This window comes from Pseudopipra pipra, chromosome 5, assembly GCF_036250125.1.
Source record: "Pseudopipra pipra isolate bDixPip1 chromosome 5, bDixPip1.hap1, whole genome shotgun sequence".
NCBI lineage: Eukaryota > Metazoa > Chordata > Aves > Passeriformes > Pipridae > Pseudopipra > Pseudopipra pipra.
The window spans coordinates 3,512,214-3,529,782 of record NC_087553.1 but is presented as its reverse complement, the minus strand read 5'-3'; the positions used below and the strand labels follow the sequence as shown (position 1 = coordinate 3,529,782).

Below are 17,569 nucleotides of genomic sequence, written 5' to 3'. Positions count from 1 at the left end.
GTTGTGGTGGTGATGATCTAATGCCTACCTGGGGTCCCTTTGCAGTAAGGATTAGTAGGGTACAGTCATCCTAGGAGCACACAGGTCCCCTGGGGCATTCCTAGAAGAAGGAACAGCAGAGTTCTGGTGGGAGGGAACTTTCTTTCTGAGAAATTCTACTGGTGGTTAAAGGCAAGTGGCACCTTCTCCTCGTTTTAAGTCCACAAGAGAGCTCAGCTCTACAATAATCTATTTTTGTCCAAGGGAAAATACCATGCTCATATGTGAAAATATAACTACAGAACCTCTGAAAATGTCCATGCTCGTAACTATAATGCCTGGAGAAGGGTAATTTTCATTTTGGGTCCAGGGCTACTTTCTCAGAATTGCTTCAAAAATACATATAACGATTTATACTAAATGAGGATCTAGTCTGTAATTTTCTATACCAAGTAAAAATAAGCACTGGTTTCAGTTTTTTTCCCCACTGCTTCTGAAGCACAACCCTCCAGTGAACAGTGATGAATATTCCAATGTCCTGAACATGATGGATTTTAATTTCTTATTAGAGGAAGCAGAGGAAGAGAGAAAGTAATAGCTTTAGAGAGAATGGCTCTGTTTGTTTTTTTAAGTACCTACTTTTGCCTGGTAGTCTGCTATGTAAGTGAATTTCCTTGAAATCTGATTATTGATGTACCATTTTTTTATTATTATCTCTTTTATGTCAGACAGCCCACCAGTGTAGTTCCTCAAAAGAGAATGAAAGTGGTGTAAAAACTGAATAGTGGCTGTAGTGTTAAATGTCAGGGGAAAAATATTATTAAGTATAGCTGGTCAAAACCTAGCAAAATAGTTTTGTTAAATTACCAATGTTTTTCTAAGGAACCAAACTGCAAAAGGAATCTGTTAACGTGACATGGTAGAAATTCAAGGTAGAAATTTCTGTCACAAAGACATCACTTATATTGTTCCCTAAAACTTTCTGTGTAATTGTAAGCACGGGAGGTGTAAGTGATTCAAACACAGCCCTCTAACTGTATTTTTCTTCACTGCTGTAAAATCGAAGCTCCAAGCGGCTTTCAAGGGTCTGATCACTAAGTAAAGGCAAACAATGCGCCAAGCAGGAAAGCAGTAAACACGCAGTAAATTGATTTAGGCCAATTTTTATTTTTTCAAGCACTAGCAAGTAACCTCTAATCTCTCTGTTTTTTTGACCTGCCCCTGACTTCCTCTGCTGTTTGTTTGCTTTTTCGTGTCACTCGGCTTGTGTCATGCCTAAATAAGAGGGCAGACCGATCTTTTGTTCTTGCTTACTTTTTATTTGGTTTCTATGACCTCTATGTGCAAATGGGAAGCTGAAAACCGAGTCTTGAATAAGACTGACTTTTTAGGCGTTGTAGCAGAAGAGGGTTTCTCAGCTAATTACCCAGCCTTTCAGCCAAAGACAGAAACAAAGGAAGAGTCAGGCTGCTATAAGATAATCATTCTGTTTATCTGTGCTGTACAAACACCGCTTGTAAGGTAATGATAAGCCCTCTGCACTCAGATAACAGTGGATCCAGGCATCTCTCGGAGATGCTCTGCAGGTCTCCCAATTCTAAAGAGGCTTTTGCCTACACTCAGCTGAGAAATGGTTTTCCAGATAGTCCAGTGGATATTTTGGAAATGCCAACAAATTTCTTCTCCTACAGTCTACTGAAATGTACATACTGGGATGTGCATCCCCATTCCTCAGGAAAGGTCGAAGGGTCTGGGGTGCAATTAGTTCCCTCTCACCTCAGCCTGCCTTCGTTTCCCTGCCAGGCCAGTGGGCTGGTTCCCTACAGGGAGCAGGAGCAGATCAAGGGGCCGATGCCCTGTTTTGCTTCTGTGCTTTCACAGAATCACTGAGGTTGGAAAAGACCTCCAAAATCCTCATATCCACTGTGTGCCCAATCCCCACCTTGTCACCCAGCCCAGAGCACTGAGTGCCATGTCCAGTCTCTCCTCGGACACCTCCAGGGATGGGGACTGCACCACCTTCCTGGGCAGCCCCTTCCAATGCCTGACCACCCTTTCTGTGAAGAAATTATTCCTGAATTCTTCCTTTGGGGAAGGGCAGTTTAACGCTGCTCTGAATCCCCACACTTCAGCTCCTTGCTGTCCTTGGGGTTCTCTGATTTTTAAGCATGTCACAGCTGAGGAGCACTGACAGAATCTGTGTTGAAATATACATTTTTAGATTGGCTGATAAGATATTTTCTGACAAACGCCCCCCAAATCTTTCCTGTTGATCAATATCTTCTTGGCTGCCTCTAGATGTAGGAGCTGAGGAGCGTCTGCTCCAGCTCAGCTTCCCTTACACAGGCTGGCAGTGAAATCAGAGGCACTTTGGGCAAGTAAGAATAGTTCCTGTAGGCTGAAAAATGGAAGAAAGCAGTAACAAGACTTTGTTACTTGGAACACATAGAGAGAGACAGGCTGACTATAAAGAAAATTAGGTTTAGACAGAGTTTTGATTCTTAATAGTGAGAGGGTTAAGAAGATGATCCTGTTTGCTTTTTGCCAGTTAAACCCTGATGTAAAACTGCTTTTGGTTTCTGAGGGCTTTTTTTTCTTTCATCCAAAGGCACACTTCCTAAAACAACATTCCCATCCCTGTTTCACACCAAACTTTTGGGGGAAGTTTGCCAAAGTCGTACACCTATTTATGCCCAGCACTGTGTGAATATTTTGTCTTTCACAAGCCGTGCCAAAGAGACTCATGATGAAAACAAGGATCTAAATAATTTTGGGACAAATGAGGGCTGTTTTTCTCTTTTCCAGCATTAAATGTTTATTAACTTCAAAGGCATAATAACCTTAAAAAAATTACAATACCAAACATTGCTTTGAAAAATCAATGCTTTATTTCAGAAATGCTGCCATGAAGTATCTGCAATGGGTTTGCCTTTTTTAAAAACACACCCTCCCCCTCCACCTCATGCAAGCAATTTGTAGATGGCCACAAGACCCTGTGTCCTCAGCATTAGCCTGGCATCTCTTCTGTGAAAAAGAATGGAATGTAAGGAGTTCTCAGAAGAGCCTCATTTAATGTGTGCTACTATGGGCCTCCACTGACAGAGAGGGCAGGTTGCATGTCTGAGCAAGTATTCCTCTTTAATTTGTTTTCTCCTGGTCTGTATTTGCCTTCCAAGTGGGTGAAAGAGTGCTGCTATTGATCATCCCATGGGAGATGCCTGCCCAGATAGACTGCAGCCGAAGGACAGGGCTGTTGCCCCTGGGAAGCCTTGGTAGGTGTCCTGTGGGTCATTCCCTTAATTCTTGGCCCCCTGGACCAGGTACAGCCCACAGGACAAACAGCTGTGCCTGGCATGGTCCCAGAGAAGAAGAGAGGTCAGGGACCTGTGGTGTAAATACATGGGAGAAAAGCCCAGGGGCTGAGGGATGTGGAGTGGTGATTTGTGCAGAGTCCCCTTTTCAATGTGTGACACTGGATAGGTCTGGTTACCTGAGGGCTGAGACACTTTATGAGGAAATGAAGGGGCCAATTTCACCTTCTGTACTCTTTTTTCAGGGTTTGGCAGTAGTTTCAGAGCCTAAGAGCATCATGATTTGCTTGGTTACATGGCAGTCTAATGCAGGGCATCATCTGGGATGTGATGGAAATGCTTTTCAGTCAGTACCATGAAAATTCCAAGAGTGTCAGCAAAACCCCTTGCTTTCTGCTGACTGAATCTATGTTTCCATCTTCCTAATTTGAGCAGACACAGAAATCCCCCAGACCAGCATTAGTTTTCAAAGCTGTTGAGAGAAAATACCTACTTTGCTACTAGAAAAGTCTGTGGGTACAATCAGGTGCCCTTTGTACCTGCACCCTTCATGCCCTTACATCTGTGTAACAGAGAAATCCCTCCATGGAACAGCTATGACATAGTATGATTGTCAGGCAGCTCCAGCCAAATCATTCCTGACTCGAGCCCCCAAAGAAAACTCTGCACATCTGTAATATATTTGTGGCTCTGCTTGCTCATTTGTCCTCCCTCTGGTCTTTTTTAATGAAGGGTGTGAAAAATTAAATTCTCACAGACTCCAGCAAACTAAACAGAGGGAGCAAATTGAAGGTATGTTCCTTAAAGCAGCATTATATCAGTTACTGGTTGACAAATTTACGTTGATACATGGAATAGGATCTGTAATGAGTTTCCTGCAACCCATAACACAGTCAGGGCCAAACAGTGCCCAAAATGGGACTCACGTGACTCCCCACGCTGTGACTGAGGGTGGTTTTATGGCCCTGAAAAGGGCAGCTCTGTTTGTGCAGCACTAAGTGAATTTACAGTACATAACTCCAAAACTACGTTTTTTAATTGCGTAGCATCAAAACAGCCCAGAGAGGGGATGTGAACCCAAACACCCCTTATGGTGTTTGAAGCAATGAAAGGGGAAGGTTGGGGCTGTCGTTCCCCTGTGCTGTGTCTTTAAAAACTGTGAGTCTCCTATAAGCTGGAGGCAGCCTGTTCAGCCATTTCAAGGTGGATATAACTATCACACACTGCGCAATTTACATAAGACTTATCTTTGCTTAAATTCCTTTAAAAGGATACCATCAATTTAAAGATTACATTTCCCTGGGTCATTAAAGTTAGGCACATACTAATTTATTAAAAGGTAATGTATTATATCTAGGAAATGATAGGATCTGCCAGAAATTCCAGGGAGGCTTTAGAGGTCTTGCTGTGATGAGTCAAGCTGATAACGGCATACGGTGAGACAGCTGCATTAATGGAGCTGCCTGTTCCTCACGGAACAGGGGTGCAGTGCGGCGGCAGTAATCGTTTGGGAAGGTGGCATGGAGAGGCACGGCAGTGGAGCCTATGCAGGGAAGAAAGGAAACCCATCAAGCCTTATTTACTGGGTAACATTGCAACACATCACAGGAGTGGCTGCTAACTTCACTTAGCATGTGCCAAATGCTGCCCAGCCATGTGCAAATAAAAAGCTCCTGCGCTGAAGGAGTTTTCTCACAGTCACAATGTGCAAAAAGCCTGTGTGGATGCCCCATCAAGTAACTAGCCTTTCAGGAGATTTAAGGGTTTGCCATTTAAATAACCCTTTCCCTAGGTTGTCTCTTGGTGGATGTTTGCAGTTAAAATGACCCCAGATCCAGCATGGTGGTCGTGTTCCCAGCTCTTGTGACATCAGCAATTTCAGAAGTCAAGCCTGAAGGCTACACAAACCCCATCAGAGAGAGGATGAGCCTCTGAGGTGAGTGAGACGCTTTGGTGTAACAAGCACTAGTGGAACGACACACTGGAAGGCAGCAGCGTCAGCAAAGAGACAAGGTGACAGATGTGAACTGGAGGAAGGCTGATCCCTCAGGCTCACTCAGCACACTGGGATTATCCCTGCAGGTCCACTGCTGTCGCTGAGAAACGCTGAGAGTAGAGCTGTCAACTAGGAAGAGGAGTGGGGGAAAAAATCCCTGTTGGAATCAATGCTGAATTGCAGAGGTGCAAACTGGGATGGAAAACCTATGGCTCCGGGTGAGGAGGAAAGAGCAAGGGCTGATGAGATGAGATGGCAGCATGAGAGGCCCCAGAAGTTGGTCTGGTCTTGGACTTGGCCTCTGTGTCAGCAGGATTGTGTAAGCAGGGAGTTCCTGCCAGCGTCTCGCTCTGGAGCTGAGGCTGAGAGCGGAGCCTGGCAGGGACGGTATCGCAGTGCAGGCTGAGCTGCTCCTGTGGATGGGTAATGTGTTCAACAATTTCCCTCCTGTGAACACCAAACTAGACTACAGGGAGAGGGCTGAGGCAAGGAACACGAAACTCCCATGCTTCATGCTAAAATTATTAATTATTGCAGCTCTAAGCCAGTCCCAAGAATTTAAAAATAACGCCCTCAAAGTTCAGCATTAAGTGCCGTACCTGATGTCCACTGTTTTGAGACCACAAATCATTTCCAGATCTTTGGCTCCTAACAGGCACTGTCAGCACAAACCTTTTCCCCAAACATTCTGTTTTTAACCCCTGAGAGGGTCTGGGAAGCTGTGTTATTGTCTGCTTTTCCCTAAATCACAGGGAGCCATCACTGAGAACTGAGAGGTGGAATGCCTTGGGGCAGGAAAGGAATGTTCCAGAGGCCAGAGCAAAGGTATTTTCGTGCAAGATCTACTCTAGGCTCCATCATCCCATGCAATGAGTAACACACAGCCTCCTCCTCTCCTGCCTAGGAGCAGGAGGAGCAGGGAGGCAGGATTTGGGCAGCTCTCCAGCAGCAACACCGTGGCAGACCCTGACTCAGGGTATGAACAACCTTGCCCTTCCTGTGGATGTTTCCTTGAAAGGAGTGATTTAGCCTTAGGCAAAATTGGAACACCAAGATATCATCTGAATTCAGGAATCACTTGCTTTCTTTTTGCAAGGTTTGGGGGGTTTTATTTTCTTTTTTTAAGGATGAGACTTATTTCTTCCACATGCTCATCTTCTGGTATTTAGTAATTTTTAATGTGAGAAGGACACACAGAAAAATTAATACTCAGTTTCTGAATTGTAAGGCAGCTTTCAGAGGAACTGAATGTAGTTTTTTCAGTGTTACTGTCAAGAAATCCTTAGGGTTTTGAAACTAAAATCTCTTTTCCTCATTTGTAAAAAAAATTACCTTCACTGCGAAGTTTTAATCTGAGCACAGAGTCTGACTTGTGTGTTGGGCACTGGTTTGAGATGGGTTTCTGGCTTAAACAAGGAACTTCAACTTCACCTCTTCCCTAGTTTTCCTATTTGAATTATTGTTTTTCTTCCAGCAGAGCTCTATAAACATCCAAGCAAAAAAAACTTGGAGAAGGATACTGTTATACAACTGCTAATCATTACTATTCTTCTATTGTATTTGGTGACGTAAGGAAGTCCCAGCCAGATGCCTTAAAATCTGAGGAAACGTCTGCAAGGCATCTTTGTGGTAACACATGGGTGCAGATTCCATTCATCATTTCCTTGACAGTTTAACTAACTACTCCCAAGCCAAAAAAGATCCCTGAAATCCATCCCAGAAATATTAGCTGAAGGACAGGAGCAAGTCACTAAAAGCTCAGGCAGCCTGTGTAGCTGGAAATACCAAGGCCCACAGACTGTCAGGAAAGGGTCTGCAGAACACAATCAAAAAAATGCTGGCTTGCTATACAGAGGCCTAAATTCTGTACACAGGGATTTTCACCTCCACTAGGAAAAAAAAAAAAGAAAAGGAGGGGGGAAAAAGTTTAGAGCTCTGCACATTGTACACAGTTGGAACCACTCATCCAGAAACTCGGGTTTGAACTTTCCGAAGTACCTGTGGGATTTAGAACAAATCCCAGTTAACTTCAGTAGAACTGGGGCCCTCACATGCTTGAATAATTGAAACCTTGAGTCAGAATCACCAGAAACATGTTTTTCAACCTTTTACAATTTGCAGTACCTTAAAGCTTTTTTTTTTTTGCCAGTGGAAGTGTCAGTTCCTGTATAGTGATTTAATACTGCAGAAAATAGGTTTGCTTTTCTTAGCTACCCTCTGCAGATCCCTTAAAAACAGCCTATGAACACACAGATTGCAGGTCAAAAACTGTAACTTTGACATATCTCAAAATATTTGCTGTTTTCTCTAGAGCCCTTTGTCCTGATGTCATCCAAACAAATAAACAGAGGGCAGTGCCTTGTTCTTATGCTTAGAAAAAACTTAAAATGTTTAGTATTTAATTTTTTTATTTGAATGCCAATTTCATGATTTTTTGTGATTTAGCTTGCAATTTTTGAACGTTTGGTGTTGGTAATGACGTATTGCTGGTATTACATACTTCATCTTGGTCCTCTATGCATTTTAAGTCAAATGTTAAAAACACAATTGAATATTGGAATATGGGGAGAAGGACACCCTTCCCACACTTGTTTTCTGCTGAGTACTTTAGACAACCTGGGGGAGCAATCTGTCCAGCACCATCAGAGTATAACATTATAAAATTATATAGTGACACATCCAAACTTGAGGTGCAGATCTACACTGTCTTCTGGGAAAAACTCTGTTCTAACAAATCTGAACTCATCTCTACTCTCTGTTGAAGCCTACAAGAATGACAATCTGAGGACAACCATGAGAGCCAGGAACAGGCCATCAAACACAGCTTTAGAGGTCATATTCCTTTTGGCACCAGAAAGAACAATGGCCATAAGTGATTTGCTTTGCATTTATGGCTTTTACCTTGGTATGTTGTTTGTCTTCTAATAAACTTCTTGACTCACTAATCATCCATTCAGAGGCGCTTTCTGAGCTGTGACTGGGGAAAAGATGAATGCATCCAGTTCTGAAATTATGCAGTGAAATGCTGCTCTGCATATTATAGCTACAGCATGATATATTAGCTAATAAAACACAGCACGGAAAAGGCTTTGGGCGGAGCCCTGAGCAGTCAAGGGGCCACTGAGAAAAATGGGAAGGAGGGATTTGGTGAGCTGTGTGATGAAGGGAGGCAGTCCAGGGGAAAGGCAGAAGGTGTTAGCCTGACAGGTAATGGGAGGCGATGGATGAGGAGCTTTGGAGTGAAAGATCTGTGCTTGGTCTGGTCCTAAGAGTCATCACGGGACTGTAAAGAGCAGCAGATGGAAGTGATGATGAGCTGCATGATGCAAAGAGACAGAACACCACAAAAATCCCTGCAAACCTGCAGAATAATCCAGCTGTACACAATGGGAACTGAAAATCACAGATTGCCACTCCACCACGGACAGCTTGACCACAACAAGAGTACTGTCACCATTCTTCCCCACTGCAGTAATGCCTGGTGCCTAGGCAGTAACAGGATTTCAAGGATTTGGGAAAGCAGCAAGGCTCTCTCTGAGACAGGGTGACATTTAGGGTTTGGGAAAAAAGTAAAGGACATTGTTTAGGTGTTTTATTTAGACTACATCCAGCCTGAAGGGAGTGCTCAAAAGAACTGGAGGTTCTCCTGTGTGCCAGGTCAGATTTCTCCCTCAGCCCCAAACTCACCAAGCGTTGCTAGTATCTGACCTGAAGAACCTGCCCTGGCTGTTTGTCTAATGGTTTGGGTCACTCTGTTTAGTTTGGTTGGGTTCCTCTAAATAAAGCCTTAACTGAGGGCGTTATTAACTGGAGTGGCTGCGGTGTTGGTTGCCTGGTTTGGTGGGCAAAAAGACAAGCCTAAAGATGCATTTTGGCATTGGAAAGAAATTGTTAATTGTTGCAGTTTGGATAAGGTTAAATATCTGAGGATATTAAAACCATGAAACAGAGACTTTCAGTTCTGAATCACAAATTCAGACCCAACTCCAAATGAGGAAGAATCTGAAGTTTCTCCTTGTAAAATGCTTGGTAGCCTACATGAAGTTACTTAGCTTGCCTTCCTTAGATGAGGTCTGCCCTTTGATTTCCACCAATTTTGTCAGTTTTGAAAGTGATTGAATTACTCTAGTCCACAGCCATGCTGAGGTGTTCAGCTGAAATATAGCAATGTGAGCAGAACTGCAGGAATTTAAGCACTTGTTTCATCTGTTCATTTGTTTCAGGGGTTAGTCCCATGGCTTAGTTCAAAGAGCCTTTCATGGCTGCTAAATGAGGGGAAATCTTGGGAACTTGCAGCCAACATGGCAGTTTTGGGGTCACATTTGCTTCTAAACCTTTGGGGGTTGGTTATAGGGTGATGTGGCGTAACAGTGTGACTGAGCATAAATGTTAAACAAACCATTAAAAAATCATTTCTAATCTGAAAAGACAATTTTTTAAGGGCCAGGAAAGGCTACTGAAACCTTTATCTGGTCCCTTGTTCACAGCCACTCTGAACATGTCCTTACTTCCATGACCTTGTACTTTTTTTTGCTGTAGAAAAGCAACAGCCTCATTAAATAAACCTGACCAAACTGGTCCCTATTGCACACCCATTCTCTGTGTGCTAAGGGTCACAAGGACAGAAATAAAAAGGTATTACTCCAGTGAACCTTGCCATATGCATAAAGAACACGAAGTAAGATTATCTATATTGAGAACCGGAGTTTTCTGAAATTCAAGTACCTATTTTTACACTGGATTAGCATTTCCCCTGCCCCTCCAAGCCTTGTTAACAGAACATTATACAGCTGTCCAGGGTGATCAGCAGCAGGAGAGGGACACACTTTTCTGCTGAAGCATTTCTGTTCTTTGGGCTTATGGAATGCCAATAATGACTGTAAACTTGCCACTGGAGAGTTGTGACGCGCTTTGGAGCAGGTATTTGCTGAGAGCAGAAAACAGTGGACTCTTGATTTCCTCTCCAGCCTCCAAATAGGGATGTGCTTTGGTGACCACAGCCTCCTCACACTTCTGTGCAGTTCTGGCAGCTTCCTTCTTCATGGGGTATATTTGGGAAGAGATAAATCCTGGGAAAGCAAGAAGGAAGGAGTGCCTGCTCTTTGCTTTGGTGTCCCATCCACAGGCTAAAGGAGCCACAACCACAGAATCCTAGGATGGTGTGGGTTGGAAGGGACCTTAAAGATCACCTCATTCCAAGTCCCTGCCATGGGACCTTCCACTAGCCCAGGTTGCTCAGAGCCCCATCCAACCTGGCCTTGAACATTTCCAGGGATGGGGCAGCCACAAATCCAGAACTGCAACGGAACTGAAAGTCCTGCTCGCCCTTAGGATGCCAAGTGCGTAGTGCAGATGAGCTTTATTAAATCTATAGAAAATCAGGCTGTGAGGCTTTATTGAAGCTGGTTTGTGTGCTGATCTAAGAGCTCACTGCCGGCAAGTGGGAGGTCTCCCTACCTCCTCTACCCTCCCTGCCTCCTCTTTGCTCCCTACCTCCTCTTCCCGAGGGCTTCTGCCACCATTTGTCTTTCACCAGTGCTTCTATCCCTCGGACCTACCTCTGACAGCTGTCAGAGCCATTTTCTGTGAGATTAGTGAGCTGTGTAAGGAGACTGATAAGAGCAAGAAGTGACACTGAGGGGGCTGAGACACCCTGGCCAGGAGAAGGAGCCGGGCAGGGACCTCCCCATCCTGTTCCCTCGACAAGCTGGTCAGAGTGTTGCAGTCTCTGGGTTTGGTCAGACAGTGCCTGCAGTTTTTCAAAGCCTCCTAATGTAGTTAAATTGGGGCAGGCTTTCACAAAGGCAAATTTCGTGTTCTCTTTTCAAAGGCTAAGGGCATTAAAGCCTCTCTGAGAAAGATTACCAGGGTGTTTTGACAAGGCAAAATATAACCAAGCCCTGGTCTTAGAGATAAGAGAGACTTCTGGTTAAGAGTTTCCAATGTAATTCAAGTTTAGGTAAATATTCAGTGTGGAAATTTTTAGCTAAAATATCTAATGTTTGGTAAATGTACTTAAGCAATATTAACAATAGAGCTGCCAGCCCCACCTACAAGAAGTGGTTTGCACCCTTTTGGCAGAAAGATCTAAGATTGAATGGATATAAGGCAAAGCTGGGAAAATTATATTGTTCACTATTTTCCAGTGAGTCATCAACAGGTTTTTTAAAACTTTGTAATAACAGCGGTTTTTTTAGAGCACATGAGATGCTTTTCTTCAGAAAGTAGCATTATAATGAGGGAGGAGTGGGGATGCATGTGCTTTTCATCTGCATGGAATACAAAGAGACTACATAATGTAAAGCAGACCTTAAAAGAGACAAATACTCATGTTAGAGAAAAATGCTGGTAGGATAAATCAGAGAAAAAAAATGTTTCAAATGCACATTGAAATCCTTTCATATCATCTGAAGTGTAAGAGCCAGGCAGAGAAAACTACACCCAGAGTCACAGCAGGGCTGATAGATTGGCTCACACGCCCAGGACTGATAAACAGGTTTTGTGCAAATCCCTTTCCTGCCGTTTTGCTTTTCTTCTGATAAATATTTTAAAAAGTGATTTGTCTCACCGAGATGACTTTAGTACAAGAAAGAGAAAAGAGCAGGGGTTTAATATTAATGGGTCTGAAAGAGCTTTTGCAAACTCTTTGTTTTATGTTGTGTTTTACTCTGTTTTATACAGCATGCAACTCGTATCACTTACAAACTCCCACAGAGAGTCTCTGCCCCCCTGAGATGTTGTTACAAACCACGCACAAGCAGAAGTCTGAATGATGAGGGCAGGTACCTTTTAAGGCCTTCCGTTTCCCTATTTTTCCCCATTTCTCTCCTACTGCCCCTGCCTGTCTGCAGAGCCCTGGAAACGCGATAGCCCAGGCTCCACCCTGCTGGTGGAAAGTTCATGGAAACCATCAATCAGAACCAGTTGCCTTTAGCAACCAACAACAAATCTGCCCGAGTTCACTGCGGGGATGGAGAGTGCGTGGTTGTCGCTGTGCTGATGTTCGGCTGAGGATTCCTGGCATCAGGAAAACTCAACCTGTAGGAGCTTTCAGAGAGAAAGTAAGTATTAAGTAATGTCTTCAGGGTGAGATGGAGGTCTCCTCCAGCTTGGCTGCACCCCAGTCGCTGTCACTAAAAGCAGAAAGAGATCCTGAGTGAGTCTGGAAACTACTGACCACGAGGTGCTTGTCTCAGCTGTGGAGGGGAGGCGTGTTGTAAGTCCTCAGCAAGGCTTCTTCTGGTTCAAAAATCTGCAGGAGTGGACATATCACAGTCAGCCCTTCTAACAGCCTGAAGTATATTATTGCTGACTTGTTATGTAAAACCTTAAACACCTTGTAAGGGGAAGATACATGTATCTATTTATAGCATATTTATGGGGGGTGTGTGGTCTATTTGTATTTTTTTATTAGGAAACCATCTCTGACTCTGGATACCTGACCCAGATAGTCCTTGTGTTTGCAGTACCCTCTCTAGGCTCACCTGGAAACACCTTCTGTCTCCTTACACCACGGTGAAATGAGACAGCACGAGCTGCAAAATTAGGAATGCACAGGAATGCACATGAAATTATATCCATTCGAAAGCCTTATCCGCCGACCAGTTGCTGCCTCCCTCGGAGAGGGTCTAAAAAAAGTGCAGCAGACTCTGAGGGTGGGTGTCAGCAGCGGGATTATGGATTCTGACCCTCCCAAACCCAAAATGTTTTCCCAGGTCAGGGCAGTGTGGGTTTCAGCAGCTGCCCCTGTGCTAACACCTATGCCTTTGGGAACAGGGGGTGGAGAGGAAGGGAAAGGAAAACAAGGACATACACTTCAAAACCAGCTCAGGTTTCAAGGGGGAAGGATTTCTCTTCATTCTTTTCCTCCCCTGAGCGCCAGATGTGGGGAAGGAGCCTGTCGTGGTGCTGGAGGCAGGCAGAGCTGTTGTTATGCAGATCCCGGCATCTCTGCTCAGTACAACTCATCCTGCCTTCAGGGAAGTTCAGCAATTTCAACACCATCTTCGGGATTTTCCAGGGGGCACGATCTGCCAGTTAGTCATTCAGCCTATCCTCCTACTGCTCTTTTTAAAGAACCGCGGCATTTTCAGAGAAGTCAGAGGTCAGCACTGGCTTGGCTTGACATTTACTCTCGTATTCTTTATCAGGAGATGGGGGAATGGTTTTCAATACCGGTAAACCTGAACACAGTGGGTACTTTTTCTCCTGAAGAGTTGTAGAGCTCAGTTCCTCAGACCTATTCACAATCTAAAAATAGCTCTGTTTTCATCAATTCATTAACAAAACCACATTGCAGTGCACTGCTCCTTGTTATTGACATTCTTAGCAATACAAATAACTGCCTGACTGCTTCTGCTGGACAATCAAATACCAGAGCATATATTCATTTCACTGATAGATCAATTAATTTTTAACTTCCCCCTTCTCTTTTTACAGCTGTCTGAAAGCTACAGGAACACCTGAAGTCAGAGGAACTGCTACTTACCAGAACAGGTTCTACTACCTGGGTGTCTGGTCTATCATTTGGTAGGTCTGGGCACCAATATCCTTTCTGAACACAGGAGGTGCTGCAAAGGCAAAAGTGGAAGAGCCTAAAATAAAATACACTGTTTTGCATTCTTTGGACTTCCTGGTGATAGGGTGCTGAATTTTTATGTTTTTATTTAGATTTACTATGAAGCGAATGTATGCAGTAAATTTCCCAACAGATATAGGGAGAAATATTAAACAATATTATTCTTAATTAGCAATACATGAACATTATGAAGACTTCATCAAGCTCAAACTCTCATTCTGCTGGGCTAGGTAAGAAGGCACTCCTTGCTTTGAAGAGTTTAAAACTTCATGACCAGAGTCATGAAAATCAGGGACTTCTTTTCACAGACCGATAAATTAGACCTGCCAAAGTCCTGTGTCCTTCTGCACAAGATTACTCCCTTTTCCAGACTTTCTTTTAATAATAATAAGACAAATTTTGCTTGTTAGCAGAGTTGTACACATGACCTTTTCTTTGGCATGTGTGTTCCTTAATGTGCCAATTAAAATAATTCAGTTACCTTTGGCCCTCTCATTTTATTTGGAGACCTCAAAGTACATCAGCATACACGCAGTAATAACTGGTAAGGGAATAAAGTTCTAAACAATCCTAATTTGTATTATGCTGGGTACACCAAAAAGCTACTCTTCCCTAATCCGCTTATTGCTTTTGTAATCCTCACACAAGACCTCTGGAAATCTCCCCGGAGCATAAAGATAGAAAAGAATCAAGTGGGGAGGGGAAAAGGGAAGGACATTTAATAATTGAGGAAAATCTTATTTGAGCAAAGGCTAATTCATGAGCACACAAAGCTTCGTGTGGTTCCATGTAAAGGCTCTAAATATGGCCGGGAGGGAGAAAAACAGTTGTGTCTAGCAGATCTAGATTATATATCTAGCAAAACCTGAGACTAGGATAGAGGGACTTAGCTGTAAAAGATATACAAGGAAGCAGGCAGAGCTAAAGCAATTTCAACTCTCCTATCTGCTTCAGAAAATACCAATTTCCTGTTTGGTTGCCCTACTACTGAGAACTCATCTGTTTCCAGCACAAGTAAACACGGCTTTGCTTCACATGGGGGAACTTTGTCCCTAACATATAACCTATCTGTGGGGACAGCCCTCTAACCATGCCATGGAAACTGGGTAAATCCGGTTATTTCAGCTCTGTTTTTTTAGTTTTGAGCCCAGAGTGAAGGTGGCCTGACAAATCTTTGTGAACAGAAGCTGCCATGTTTTGGAGAGTCTGGTTTCAGTGCTGGTTTCTCCCATATTTCTGTCTCACACAGTCCTTGGGTAGGTCCTATGAGCCCTCTGAGTGCCAATGTGGTAGATGAATACCCAGTGTACAAACAAATGCTAGACTTTGGGAAGTATAATTCATACCTGTGACTTGCATTCAGATAGGCTTAAATGTGTTCTGAATTTATTCTTCTTTGTTTTGGGATTCATTCCTTGCTCAGGACAACTTGCTCCTAGTAGTTAATCTGCACCCAAGGGGGGTGACAAAAGGAGAACAAACAACTTCACAGAATTGACTGAAGCCAGCCTAGGGAGAAGCAAATTCTGGGAAGTATAATGTTCCTGGACAGGCTCTGGGGCTCTTAGGGACCCTGATGACCTGGCAGACCCTGTAGCAGATCCCTGAGGGCAGTGCTGGTGCTACTTTTCTCCCCTGTCCTTGCAAGATTTTGGAAGTAAAGGCTGTGCAATGAAGGCAGCTTTTTTTTTTTTTTTTTTTTTTTTTTTTTTTTTTTTAATGTGGTCTCTGAAAGCAGAACAAAATTTCTTCGGCTTTGTAATTCAAAAGTATTTTAATTCTATAATGGCATTTATTCTCCAGGCTGTGAACTGACCATAAATAGTTCTCTGCAAGAATTTGCTATTGGGACTGTGGTATTTACTAGAGAAAAGTCAGATAAAGTACTTCAGGCTAGACTGCAGCCCTTTTGGTCTCTGTTCATCACAGAAAGGCGGTTGGGAGGACCTTAGGGGATCTCCCCATCCAAGAGCATGTCACAGCTTTCCACACTGCTTCCTCACTCCCTCTGCAGCGTGGGAGGGCTGGGAGACAGAGAGGGAATGACTTGAGCCCACTACAGACTGAAAACCTGTGCCCCAGGAAAGCTGACAGCAGCCAGGTGAGTGTGTTGTAAATCAGAGCAGCTTCTTGGACTTACAGAGAGATCTAGAGAAGCACATCTACTCTAGGAAGTGGGAGAGACATCAATACTGCCCTTGTGCTCTCTGACTTCGGAGTACATGTGTCAATGGAGCTTGGCATCTTGCACAAACTGAATAAATGCACTAACCCTGAATAAATGCATAAAGTAATCATGGTCACTGCTTCAAGGAACCTGTATTCACAGGCATCTGAAAATAGCAGTGATTAAAACAAATTTCCTTGAGTCAACACAGTGTCCAGGGTTGTCATGCACACACCTTGGACAAAACAGTCCTCTGCTCTTGGAATTCAGTGGTCAGACACTTCTTTAGCACATTTTAAAGTTAATAACGTTTTTATCCTCAAAGCAGACCTATTTAATTGCGAGTTGATTTTGCTGTGCAGCCATTTTGACACCTGCTTGTGCCAACTCATCTTTATGCAGCCCCAGCAGTGAGATCTGTAGGGTGGGATCACTCTTTGGTTACAGAAATAATTGCCTGAGCGTTGATGTGCTATGTCACTACCTTTCACATCAAGAAAGGCACAAATCCCAACGTCAATCAAGGCAAATCTGCTGTCTCTGGTTTGAGTTTCCCAAATACTTCGTTACTTTAAACTTTTACAGTGAATGTAACCTCACAGATGAAGCCATGACACAGCAGAAGAGAAAACATCTGAACAGTTTGTCTCCATGGACGAAATGTTAACCCACTTTGCAGGCAGGTAGGAGCTTGAAGACTGATGTAGCAGCATAAAAGAGTCTCCCTGCATAGGATAATTCTTTTGGAAGCAAAGCAGCCCAAGAGTCAACTCATCCACCAGTAATGTTGTCATTTTTTGTCACTTGGAGAAAATATATCACAATGATTACCAGTGTGAGTGTCTACTGTTTATTAAAAATAAATTCCATTCTTTCTGGTCTATTCAAGAACTTTCTGAAATTCTTTTTTGCTACAAGAGGGTGACTGAAGTGGGATGCAGAGTGTTCCTATTTTTAGCTTTGTAGCTATACTTGCCAGTCTTTGAAGTGCATTGATACGAACAGAAACAGCTGGATCTTCCGTCAGCAAAATGGCAAAGATAGGTGGTGCACAGTCATTGAATTAAGAAGCTTCATTGCTGCCCATAATCACTGATTGCATATTATCTAATGGCAGAAGAAGAGATATTGTTAACATCTGATGGTTTCCATTTCAAGTATTTTTAGGAGATGCATCAATTGAAGCACTGATTAGACAGAAGTGGACCAAAACTGTCAGTTGATTGCTTTTAGACTTTACAATCTCTTTTTATAATGAATGAAAACAAGCCTATAAATTTATTCAGCTGTAATTTCAGTCTGCTCACATGTTATGATCTTGCTCTGTTTTGCAAACACCAAAGGGAACTGATTTATGTAAAATGACTGACACTTTTCTCCCCTACATAAATAGCTGACTTCTGCTGGGAGAGAGAAATGCCTTTTATTCCTGTTTTGTGCCCAGACACAGTTTAGAGCAATTAACTGCATTTAAGACACTTCGGATCATTGTCTATTCTTCCGACAGGTCAAGGAAAGTAGCCCAGCAAGCTCTGTTT

General features: G+C 43.3%; 1 long non-coding RNA gene across 4 annotated transcripts; it reads left to right on the top strand.

Annotated features, from left to right (window-relative positions):
- The first annotated feature begins 4,936 nt into the window (after positions 1 to 4,936).
- LOC135413981 (uncharacterized) lies at positions 4,937 to 16,922 on the top strand. 4 transcript variants are annotated; one of them, XR_010430527.1, is made up of 6 exons: positions 4,937 to 5,504; positions 6,039 to 6,111; positions 8,051 to 8,191; positions 11,968 to 12,347; positions 13,726 to 13,815; positions 16,617 to 16,922. It is a non-coding gene; the product is annotated as an uncharacterized LOC135413981 (long non-coding RNA). The 4 variants fall into 4 exon arrangements; XR_010430529.1 differs by lacking the exon at positions 16,617 to 16,922 and having other exon boundaries at positions 4,937 to 5,226; positions 5,373 to 5,504; positions 13,726 to 13,914; XR_010430528.1 differs by lacking the exon at positions 16,617 to 16,922 and having other exon boundaries at positions 4,937 to 5,471; positions 13,726 to 13,914.
- The last annotated feature ends 647 nt before the right edge of the window (positions 16,923 to 17,569 follow it).